The sequence below is a fragment of the Telmatherina bonti genome (assembly GCF_933228915.1).
Source record: "Telmatherina bonti genome assembly, chromosome: 18".
NCBI classification, from domain to species: domain Eukaryota; kingdom Metazoa; phylum Chordata; class Actinopteri; order Atheriniformes; family Telmatherinidae; genus Telmatherina; species Telmatherina bonti.
This window is the reverse complement of record NC_136616.1, coordinates 34,888,877-34,904,968: the sequence shown is the minus strand read 5'-3', so window position 1 is coordinate 34,904,968 and position 16,092 is coordinate 34,888,877.

The window sequence follows — 16,092 nt, the reverse complement described above, 5'->3', positions numbered from 1 at the left end:
GTCATGACACATACTATACTATGACAGTTTTTGAAATATTTGATACTGTGTCGTGACACATACTAAACCATGACAGTTTTTGACATATATGATATTGTGTTGTGACACATACTATACTATACTATGTCATTTTTGACACATATGACACTGTGTTGTGACACATAATATACTATCTATTTTTTGACACAGTAAAATATGAAATTTTAAAACACACACAATACTGTGTCGTGACACATACTATACTATGACATTTTTGACACTTATGATACTGTGTCGTGACACAAACTATATTGTCATTTTTTTACACATTTGATACTGTGTCATAACACATACTATATTGTCATTTTTTACACATTTGATACTGTGTCGTCACACATACTATACTATGACAGTTTTTGACATATATGATACTGTGTTGTGACACATACTATACTATACTATGTCATTTTTGACACATATGCTACTGTGTCATGACACATACTATACTATGACATTTTTGACATATGATGCTGTGTCGTGACACACACTATACTATGTCATTTTTGACATATATGATACTGTGTCGTGACACATACTATAGTATGTCATTTTTGACACATATGATACTGTGTCGTGAAACATACTATACTATCACTCTTTTTTCACACCGTACAATATTACATTTTAATACACATATAATACTGTGTTGTGACACATACTAAACTATGACAGTTTTTGAAATATTTGATATTGTGTTGTGACACATACTATACTATGACATTTTCGACATATATGATACTGTGTCGTGACACATACTAAACTATGACAGTTTTTGACATATATTATACTGTATCGTGACACATAATATACTATCTCTTTTTTGACACAGTACAATATGAAATTTTAATACACACACAATACTGTGTCGTGACACATACTATACTATGACAGTTTTTGACATATTTGATACTGTGTCGTGAAACATACTATACTATGACATTTTGTGCACACCTGATACTGTGTCGTGACACATATATACTATGACATATTTAACATATATGATGCTGTATTCTTACACATACTATACTATATCATTTTTATACACACCCAATACTGTGTCATGACACATACTATACTATGAGATTTTTGACATATATGATACTGTGTGACACATTCTATAGTTAACTCTTTTTTGACACAGTACAATATTAAATTTTGATACACACACAATACTGTGTCGTGACACACACTATACTATGACATTTTTGACATATATGATACTGTGTCGTGACACATACTATACTATCTCTTTTTTGACACAGTACAATATGAAATTTTAATACACACACAATACTGTGTCGTGACACATACTATACTATGAGTTTTTGACATATTTGATACTGTGTCGTGACACATACTAAACTATGACAGTTTTTGACATGTATGCTACTGTGTTGTGACACATACTATACTGTCATTATTGAGACATATTTGATACTGTGTTCAGAAACATACTATACTATGACATTTTGTGCACACCTGATACCGTGTCGTGACACATATATACTATGACATATTTAACATATATGATGCTGTGTTCTTACGCATACTATACTATATCATTTTTATACACACACAATACTGTGTCGTGACACATACTATACTATGACAGTTTTTGACATATTTGATACTGTGTCGTGACACATACTATACTATGACATTTTTGACACCTATGATACTGTGTCGTAACACAAACTATATTGTCATTTTTTACACATTTGATACTATGTCGTAACACATAATATAATTTCATTTTTTACACATTTGATACTGTGTCGTGACACATACTATACTATGACAGTTTTTGACATATATGATACTGTGTTGTGACACATACTATACTATACTATGTCATTTTTGACACATATGCTACTGTGTCATGACACATACTATACTATGACATTTTTGACATATGATGCTGTGTCGTGACACATACTATACTATGTCATTTTTGACACATATGCTACTGTGTCATGACACACACTATACTATGTCATTTTTGACATATATGATACTGTGTCGTGACACATACTATACTATGACATTTTTGACATATGATGCTGTGTCGTGACACACACTATACTATGTCATTTTTGAAATATTTGATACTGTGTCGTGACACATATATACTATGACATATTTAACATATATGATGCTGTGTTCTTACACATACTATACTATATCATTTTTATACACACACAATACTGTGTCATGACACATACTATACTATGACATTTTTGACATATATGATACTGTGTGACACATACTATAGTTAACTCTTTTTTGACACAGTACAATATTAAATTTTGATACACACACAATACTGTGTCGTGACACACACTATACTCTGACATTTTTGACATATATGATACTGTGTCGTGACACATACTATACTATGTCATTTTTGACACATATGATACTGTGTCGTGACACATACTATACTATCACTCTTTTTTCACACAGTACAATATTACATTTTAATACACATATAATACTGTGTTGTGACACATACTAAACTATGACAGTTTTTGAAATATTTGATACTGTGTCGTGACACATACTAAACCATGACAGTTTTTGACATATATGATATTGTGTTGTGACACATACTATACTATACTATGTCATTTTTGACACATATGATACTGTGTTGTGACACATAATATAATATCTATATTTTGACACAGTAAAATATGAAATTTTAATACACACACAATACTGTGTCGTGACACATACTATACTATGACATTTTTGACACATATGATACTGTGTCGTAACACAAACTATATTGTCATTTTTTACACATTTGATACTGTGTCGTGACACATACTATACTATGACATTTTTTGACATATATGATACTGTGTTGTGACACATACTATACGATGACATTTTTTGACATGTATAATATCCTTGTGACACATACTATACTGTCATTTTTGACACATTTGATACTGTGTCGTGACACATACTATACTATGACAGTTTTTGACATGTATGCTACTGTGTTGTGACACATACTATACTGTCATTTTTTACACATATTTGATACTGTGTCGTGAAACATACTATACTATGACATTTTGTGCACACCTGATACTGTGTCGTGACACATATATACTATGACATATTTAAAATATATGATGCTGTGTTCTTACACATACTATACTATATAATTTTATACACACACAATACTGTGTCATGACACATACTATACTATGACATTTTTGACATATATGATACCGTGTGACACATACTATAGTTAACTCTTTTTTGACACAGTACTATATTAAATTTTGATACACACACAATACTGTGTCGTGACACACACTATACTATGACATTTTTGACATATATGATACTGTGTCGTGACACATACTATACTATGTCATTTTTGACACATATGATACTGTGTCGTGACACAAACTATACTATCACTCTTTTTTCACACAGTACAATATTACATTTTAATACACATATAATACTGTGTTGTGACACATACTAAACTATGACAGTTTTTGAAATATTTGATACTGTGTCGTGACACATACTAAACCATGACAGTTTTTGACATATATGATATTGTGTTGTGACACATACTATACTATACTATGTCATTTTTGACACATATGATACTGTGTTGTGACACATAATATACTATCTATATTTTGACACAGTAAAATATGAAATTTTAATACACACACAATACTGTGTCATGACACATACTAAACCATGACAGTTTTTGACATATATGATATTGTGTTGTGACACATACTATACTATGACATTTTCGACATATATGATACTGTGTCGTGACACATACTAAACTATGACAGTTTTTGACATATATGATACTGTGTTGTGACACAAAATATACTATCTCTTTTTTGACAGTACAATATGAAATTTTAATACACACACAATACTGTGTCGTGACACATACTATACTATGACAGTTTTTGACATATTTGATACTGTGTCGTGACACATACTAAACTATGTAAGTTTTTGACATGTATGCTACTGTGTTGTGACACATACTATACTGTCATTTTTTACACATATTTGATACTTTGTCGTGAAACATACTATACTATGACATTTTGTGCACACCTGATACTGTCGTGACACATATATACTATGACATATTTAACATATATGATGCTGTGTTCTTACACATACTATACTATATCATTTTTATACACACACAATACTGTGTCATGACACATAATATACTATGACATTTTTGACATATATGATACTGTGTGACACATACTATAGTTAACTCTTTTTTGACACAGTACAATATTAAATTTTGATACACACACAATACTGTGTCGTGACACACACTATACTATGTCATTTTTGACATATTTGATACTGTCGTGACACATACTATACTATGACATTTTTTACATGTATGAAAGCCTTGTGACACATATTATACTGTCATTTTTGACACATATGATGCTGTGTTCTTAGACATACTATACTATGTCATTTTTGACACACATGATACTGTGTCGTGACACATACTATAACTCTTCTTTGACACTGTAAAATATGACATTTTAATACACAAACAATACTGTGTCGTGACACATACTATACTATGACAGTTTTTGACACATATGATACTGTGTCGTTACACATACTATAATATGACATTTTTTGACATGTATGATAGCCTTGTGACACATGCTATACTGTCATTTTTGACACATGATACTGTGTCGTGACACATACTATACTATGACATTTTTTACACATATAATACTGTGTCGTGACACATATATACTATGACATATTTAACATATATAATGCTGTGTTCTTACACATACTATACTATGTCATTTTTGACACATATGATATTGTGTCGTGACACATACTATACTATGACATTTTTTACATAGATGATGCTGTGTTGTGACACATACTATACTGTCATTTTTTACACATATGATACTGTGTCGTGACACATACTATACTATGACATTTTTTGACATGTATGATACTGTGTTGTGACACATACTATACTGTCATTTTTTACACATTTGATACTGTGTCGTGACACATACTATACTATGACATTTTTGACATATATGATACTGTGTCGTGACACATACTATACTATGACAGTTTTTGACACATATGATACTGTGTCGTTACACATACTATACTATGACATTTTTTGACATGTATGATAGCCTTGTGACACATACTATACTGTCATTTTTGACAGATATGATACTGTGTCGTGACACATACTATACTGTCATTTTTCACATATATGATACTGTGTCGTGACACATACTATACTATGACATTTTTTGACATGTATGATAGCCTTGTGACACATGCTATACTGTCATTTTTGACACATATGATACTGTGTCGTGACACATACTATACTATGACATTTTTTACACATATAATACTGTGTCGTGACACATATATACTATGACATATTTAACATATATGATGCTGTGTTCTTACACATACTATACTATGTCATTTTTGACACATTTGATACTGTGTCGTGACACATACTATACTATGACATTTTTTACATATATGATAGCCTTGTGACACATACTAAACTGTCATTTTTGACACACGATACTGTGTCGTGACACATACTATAACTCTTTTTTGACACAGTAAAATATTTCATTTTAATACACACACAATACTGTGTTGTGACACATACTATACTATGACCTGTTTTTGACACATATGATACTGTGTCGTGACACATACTATGCTATGACATTTTTTGACATGTATGATAGCCTTGTGACACAAACTGCACTGTCATTTTTGACACATATGATACTGTGTTGTGACACATACTATACTATACTATGTCATTTTTGACATATGATGCTGTGTCGTGACACATACTATACTATATCATTTTTATACACACACAATACTGTGTCATGACACATACTATACTATGAGATTTTTGACATATATGATACTGTGTTACACATACTATAGTTAACTCTTTTTTGACACAGTACAATATTAAATTTTGATACACACACAATACTGTGTCCTGACACACACTATACTATGACATTTTTTACATATATGATACTGTGTCGTGACACATACTATACTATCTCTTTTTTGACACATATGACACTGTGTCGTGACACAAACTATATTATCACTCTTTTATCACACAGTACAATATTACATTTTAATACACATATAATACTGTGTTGTGACACATACTATACTGTCATTTTTGACACATTTGATACTGTATCGTGACACATACTATACTATGACATTTTTGACATATATGATACTGTGTTGTGACACGTACTATACTATACTATGTCATTTTTGACACATGTTACTTTGTCGTGACACATACTATACTATGAAATTTTTGACACATATGATACTGTGTCGTGACACATACTAAACTATGACAGTTTTTGACATATATTATACTGTGTCGTGACACATAATATACTATCTCTTTTTTGACAGTACAATATAAAATTTTAATACACACACAATACTGTGTCGTGACACATACTATACTATGACAGTTTTTGACATATTTGATACTGTGTCGTGACACATACTAAACTATGACACTTTTTGACATGTATGCTACTGTGTTGTGACACATACTATACTGTCATTATTGAGACATATTTGATACTGTGTTGTGACACATACTATACTATGACATTTTTTGACATATATCATACTGTGTGACACATACTATAGTTAACTCTTTTTTGACACAGTACAATATTAAATTTTGATACACACACAATACTCTGTCGTGACACACACTATACTATGACATTTTTGACATATATGATACTGTGTCGTGACACATACTATACTATGTCATTTTTCACACATATGATACTGTGTCGTGACACATACTATACTATCACTCTTTTTTCACACAGTACAATATTACATTTTAATACACATATAATACTGTGTTGTGACACATACAATACTATGTCATTTTTCACACATATGATACTGTGTCGTGACACATACTATACTATCACTCTTTTTTCACACAGTACAATATTACATTTTAATACACATATAATACTGTGTTGTGACACATACTAAACTATGACAGTTTTTGAAATATTTGATACTGTGTCGTGACACATACTATACTATGTCATTTTTCACACATATGATACTGTGTCGTGACACATACTATACTATCACTCTTTTTTCACACAGTACAATATTACATTTTAATACACATATAATACTGTGTCGAGACACACACTATACTATGTCATTTTTGACATATTTGATACTGTCGAGACACATACTATACTATGACATTTTTTACATGTATGAAAGCCTTGTGACACATATTATACTGTCATTTTTGACACATATGATGCTGTGTTCTTAGACATACTATACTATGTCATTTTTGACACACATGATACTGTGTCGTGACACATACTATAACTCTTCTTTGACACTGTAAAATATGACATTTTAATACACACACAATACTGTGTCGTGACACATACTATACTATGACAGTTTTTGACACATATGATACTGTGTCGTTACACATACTATACTATGACATTTTTTGACATGTATGATAGCCTTGTGACACATGCTATACTGTCATTTTTGACACATGATACTGTGTCGTGACACATACTATACTATGACATTTTTTACACATATAATACTGTGTCGTGACACATATATACTATGACATATTTAACATATATAATGCTGTGTTCTTACACATACTATACTATGTCATTTTTGACACACATGATATTGTGTCGTGACACATACTATACTATGACATTTTTGACATAGATGATGCTGTGTTGTGACACATACTATACTGTCATTTTTTACACATATGATACTGTGTCGTGACACATACTATACTATGACACTTTTTGACATGTATGATACTGTGTTGTGACACATACTATACTGTCATTTTTTACACATTTGATACTGTGTCGTGACACATACTATACTATGACATTTTTGACATATATGATACTGTGTCGTGACACATACTATACTATGACAGTTTTTTACACATATGATACTGTGTCGTTACACATACTATACTATGACATTTTTTGACATGTATGACAGCCTTGTGACACATACTATACTGTCATTTTTGACAGATATGATACTGTGTCGTGACACATACTATACTGTCATTTTTCACATATATGATACTGTGTCGTGACACATACTATACTATGACATTTTTTGACATGTATGATAGCCTTGTGATACATGCTATACTGTCATTTTTGACACATATGATACTGTGTCGTGACACATACTATACTATGACATTTTTTACACATATAATACTGTGTCGTGACACATATATACTATGACATATTTAACATATATGATGCTGTGTTCTTACACATACTATACTATGTCATTTTTGACACATTTGATACTGTGTCGTGACACATACTATACTATGACATTTTTTACATATATGATAGCCTTGTGACACATACTAAACTGTCATTTTTGACACATTTGATACTGTGTCGTGACACATACTATACTATGACATTTTTTACATATATGATACTGTGTCGTGACACATATATACTATGACATATTTAACATATATGATGCTGTGTTCTTACACATACTATACTATGTCATTTTCGACACATTTGATACTGTGTCGTGACACATACTATACTATGACATTTTTTACATATATGATAGCCTTGTGACACATACTAAACTGTCATTTTTGACACACGATACTGTGTCGTGACACATACTATAACTCTTTTTTGACACAGTAAAATATTTCATTTTAATACACACACAATACTGTGTTGTGACACATACTATACTATGACCTGTTTTTGACACATATGATACTGTGTCGTGACACATACTATGCTATGACATTTTTTGACATGTATGATAGCCTTGTGACACATACTGCACTGTCATTTTTGACACATATGATACTGTGTTCTGACACATACTATACTATGTCATTTTTGACACACATGATACTGTGTCGTGACACATACTATAACTCTTTTTTGACACAGTAAAATATTTCATTTTAATACACACACAATACTGTGTTGTGACACATACTATACTATCTCTTTTTTGACACAGTACATTATGAAACTTTGATACACACAATACTGTGTCGTGACACATACTATACTATGACAGTTTTTGACACATATGATACTGTGTTGTGACACATACTATACTATGACATTTTTTACATGTATGATAGCCTTGTGACACATACTATACTGTCATTTTTGACACATATGATACTGTGTCGTGACACACACTATAACTCTTCTTTGACACTGTAAAATATGACATTTTAATACACACACAATACTGTGTCGTGACACATACTATACTATGACAGTTTTTGACACATATGATACTGTGTCGTTACACATACTATACTATGACATTTTTTTACATGTATGATAGCCTTGTGACACATGCTATACTGTCATTTTTGACACATATGATATTGTGTCGTGACACATACTATACTATGACATTTTTTACACATATAATACTGTGTCGTGACACATATATACTATGACATATTTAACATATATAATGCTGTGTTCTTACACATACTATACTATGTCATTTTTGACACATATGATATTGTGTCGTGACACATACTATACTATGACATTTTTGACATAGATGATGCTGTGTTGTGACACATACTATACTGTCATTTTTTACACATATGATACTGTGTCGTGACACATACTATACTATGACATTTTTTGACATGTATGATACTGTGTTGTGACACATACTATACTGTCATTTTTTACACATTTGATACTGTGTCGTGACACATATATACTATGACATATTTAACATATATGATGCTGTGTTCTGACACATACTATACTATGTCATTTTTGACACACATGATACTGTGTCGTGACACATACTATAACTCTTTTTTGACACAGTGAAATATTTCATTTTAATACACACACAATACTGTGTTGTGACACATACTATACTATCTCTTTTTTGACAGTACATTATGAAACTTTGATACACACACAATACTGTGTCGTTACACATACTATACTATGACATTTTTTTACATGTATGATAGCCTTGTGACACATGCTATACTGTCATTTTTGACACATATGATATTGTGTCGTGACACATACTATACTATGACATTTTTTACACATATAATACTGTGTCGTGACACATATATACCATGACATATTTAACATATATAATGCTGTGTTCTTACACATACTATACTATGTCATTTTTGACACATATGATACTGTGTCGTGAAACATACTATACTATGACATTTTTTACATGTATGATAGCCTTGTGACACATACTATACTGTCATTTTTGACACATATGATACTGTCGTGACACATACTATACTGTCATTTTTTACACATTTGATACTGTGTCGTGACACATACTATACTATGAAATTTTTGACACATATGATATTGTGTTCTTAGACATACTATACTATGTCATTTTTGACACACATGATACTGTGTCGTGACACATACTATAACTCTTCTTTGACACTGTAAAATATGACATTTTAATACACAAACAATACTGTGTCGTGACACATACTATACTGTCATTTTTTACACATTTGATACTGTGTCGTGACACATACTATACTATGAAATTTTTGACACATATGATATTGTGTCGTGACACATACTATAGTATTACATTTTTTACATATATGATACTGTCATGACATATTTAACATATATGATGCTGTGTTCTTACACATACTATACTATGTCATTTTTGACACATATGATATTGTGTCGTGACACATACTATACTATGACATTTTTGACATAGATGATGCTGTGTTGTGACACAAACTATACTGTCATTTTTGACACAAATGATACTGTGTCGTGACACATACTATACTCTGACATTTTTTACATGTATGATAGCCTTGTGACACATACTAAACTGTCATTTTTGACACACGATACTGTGTCGTGACACATACTATACTATGACATTTTTTGACATGTATGATAGCCTTGTGACACATGCTATACTGTCATTTTTGACACATATGATACTGTGTCGTTACACATACTATACTATGACATTTTTTGACATGTATGATAGCCTTGTGACACATGCTATACTGTCATTTTTGACACATATGATATTGTGTCGTGACACATACTATACTATGACATTTTTTACACATATAATACTGTGTCGTGACACATATATACTATGACATATTTAACATATATAATGCTGTGTTCTTACACATACTATACTATGTCATTTTTGACACATATGATATTGTGTCGTGACACATACTATACTATGACATTTTTTACATAGATGAAGCTGTGTTGTGACACATATTATACTGTCATTTTTTACACATATGATACTGTGTCGTGACACATACTATACTATGACATTTTTGACATATATGATACTGTGTCGTGACACATACTATGACAGTTTTTGACACATATGATACTGTGTCGTTACACATACTATACTATGACATTTTTTGACATGTATGATAGCCTTGTGACACATACTATACTGTCATTTTTGACAGATATGATACTGTGTCGTGACACATACTATACTGTCATTTTTCACATATATGATACTGTGTCGTGACACATACTATACTATGACATTTTTTGAAATGTATGATACTGTGTTGTGACACATATATACTATGACATATTTAACATATATGATGCTGTGTTCTTACACATACTATACTATGTCATTTTTGACACATTTGATACTCTGTCGTGACACATACTATACTATGACATTTTTTACATATATCATAGCCTTGTGACACATACTAAACTGTCATTTTTGACACATTTGATACTGTGTCGTGACACATACTATACTATGACATTTTTTACATATATGATACTGTGTCGTGACACATACTATACTCTGACATTTTTTACATGTATGATAGCCTTGTGACACATACTAAACTGTCATTTTTGACACACGATACTGTGTCGTGACACATACTATAACTCTTTTTTGACACAGTAAAATATTTCATTTTAATACACACACAATACTGTGTTGTGACACATACTATACTATGACCTGTTTTTGACACATATGATACTGTGTCGTGACACATACTATACTATGACATTTTTTGACATGTATGATAGCCTTGTGACACATACTGCACTGTCATTTTTGACACATATGATACTGTGTTCTGACACATACTATACTATGTCATTTTTGACACACATGATACTGTGTCGTGACACATACTATAACTCTTTTTTGACACAGTAAAATATTTCATTTTAATACACACACAATACTGTGTTGTGACACATACTATACTATGACCTGTTTTTGACACATATGATACTGTGTCGTGACACATACTATGCTATGACATTTTTTGACATGTATGATAGCCTTGTGACACATACTGCACTGTCATTTTTGACACATATGATACTGTGTTCTGACACATACTATACTATGTCATTTTTGACACACATGATACTGTGTCGTGACACATACTATAACTCTTTTTTGACACAGTAAAATATTTCATTTTAATACACACACAATACTGTGTTGTGACACATACTATACTATCTCTTTTTTGACACAGTACATTATGAAACTTTGATACACACAATACTGTGTCGTGACACATACTATACTATGACAGTTTTTGACACATATGATACTGTGTTGTGACACATACTATACTATGACATTTTTTACATGTATGATAGCCTTGTGACACATACTATACTGTCATTTTTGACACATATGATACTGTGTCGTGACACACACTATAACTCTTCTTTGACACTGTAAAATATGACATTTTAATACACACACAATACTGTGTCGTGACACATACTATACTATGACAGTTTTTGACACATATGATACTGTGTCGTTACACATACTATACTATGACATTTTTTTACATGTATGATAGCCTTGTGACACATGCTATACTGTCATTTTTGACACATATGATATTGTGTCGTGACACATACTATACTATGACATTTTTTACACATATAATACTGTGTCGTGACACATATATACTATGACATATTTAACATATATAATGCTGTGTTCTTACACATACTATACTATGTCATTTTTGACACATATGATATTGTGTCGTGACACATACTATACTATGACATTTTTGACATAGATGATGCTGTGTTGTGACACATACTATACTGTCATTTTTTACACATATGATACTGTGTCGTGACACATACTATACTATGACATTTTTTGACATGTATGATACTGTGTTGTGACACATACTATACTGTCATTTTTTACACATTTGATACTGTGTCGTGACACATATATACTATGACATATTTAACATATATGATGCTGTGTTCTGACACATACTATACTATGTCATTTTTGACACACATGATACTGTGTCGTGACACATACTATAACTCTTTTTTGACACAGTGAAATATTTCATTTTAATACACACACAATACTGTGTTGTGACACATACTATACTATCTCTTTTTTGACAGTACATTATGAAACTTTGATACACACACAATACTGTGTCGTTACACATACTATACTATGACATTTTTTTACATGTATGATAGCCTTGTGACACATGCTATACTGTCATTTTTGACACATATGATATTGTGTCGTGACACATACTATACTATGACATTTTTTACACATATAATACTGTGTCGTGACACATATATACCATGACATATTTAACATATATAATGCTGTGTTCTTACACATACTATACTATGTCATTTTTGACACATATGATACTGTGTCGTGAAACATACTATACTATGACATTTTTTACATGTATGATAGCCTTGTGACACATACTATACTGTCATTTTTGACACATATGATACTGTCGTGACACATACTATACTGTCATTTTTTACACATTTGATACTGTGTCGTGACACATACTATACTATGAAATTTTTGACACATATGATATTGTGTTCTTAGACATACTATACTATGTCATTTTTGACACACATGATACTGTGTCGTGACACATACTATAACTCTTCTTTGACACTGTAAAATATGACATTTTAATACACAAACAATACTGTGTCGTGACACATACTATACTGTCATTTTTTACACATTTGATACTGTGTCGTGACACATACTATACTATGAAATTTTTGACACATATGATATTGTGTCGTGACACATACTATAGTATTACATTTTTTACATATATGATACTGTCATGACATATTTAACATATATGATGCTGTGTTCTTACACATACTATACTATGTCATTTTTGACACATATGATTTTGTGTCGTGACACATACTATACTATGACATTTTTGACATAGATGATGCTGTGTTGTGACACAAACTATACTGTCATTTTTGACACAAATGATACTGTGTCGTGACACATACTATACTCTGACATTTTTTACATGTATGATAGCCTTGTGACACATACTAAACTGTCATTTTTGACACACGATACTGTGTCGTGACACATACTATACTATGACATTTTTTGACATGTATGATAGCCTTGTGACACATGCTATACTGTCATTTTTGACACATATGATACTGTGTCGTTACACATACTATACTATGACATTTTTTGACATGTATGATAGCCTTGTGACACATGCTATACTGTCATTTTTGACACATATGATATTGTGTCGTGACACATACTATACTATGACATTTTTTACACATATAATACTGTGTCGTGACACATATATACTATGACATATTTAACATATATAATGCTGTGTTCTTACACATACTATACTATGTCATTTTTGACACATATGATATTGTGTCGTGACACATACTATACTATGACATTTTTTACATAGATGAAGCTGTGTTGTGACACATATTATACTGTCATTTTTTACACATATGATACTGTGTCGTGACACATACTATACTATGACATTTTTGACATATATGATACTGTGTCGTGACACATACTATGACAGTTTTTGACACATATGATACTGTGTCGTTACACATACTATACTATGACATTTTTTGACATGTATGATAGCCTTGTGACACATACTATACTGTCATTTTTGACAGATATGATACTGTGTCGTGACACATACTATACTGTCATTTTTCACATATATGATACTGTGTCGTGACACATACTATACTATGACATTTTTTGAAATGTATGATACTGTGTTGTGACACATATATACTATGACATATTTAACATATATGATGCTGTGTTCTTACACATACTATACTATGTCATTTTTGACACATTTGATACTCTGTCGTGACACATACTATACTATGACATTTTTTACATATATCATAGCCTTGTGACACATACTAAACTGTCATTTTTGACACACGATACTGTGTCGTGACACATACTATAACTCTTTTTTGACACAGTAAAATATTTCATTTTAATACACACACAATACTGTGTTGTGACACATACTATACTATGACCTGTTTTTGACACATATGATACTGTGTCGTGACACATACTATACTATGACATTTTTTGACATGTATGATAGCCTTGTGACACATACTGCACTGTCATTTTTGACACATATGATACTGTGTTCTGACACATACTATACTATGTCATTTTTGACACACATGATACTGTGTCGTGACACATACTATAACTCTTTTTTGACACAGTAAAATATTTCATTTTAATACACACACAATACTGTGTTGTGACACATACTATACTATCTCTTTTTTGACACAGTACATTATGAAACTTTGATACACACAATACTGTGTCGTGACACATACTATACTATGACAGTTTTTGACACATATGATACTGTGTCGTGACACATACTATACTATGACATTTTTTACATGTATGATAGCCTTGTGACACATACTATACTTTCATTTTTGACACATATGATACTGTGTCGTG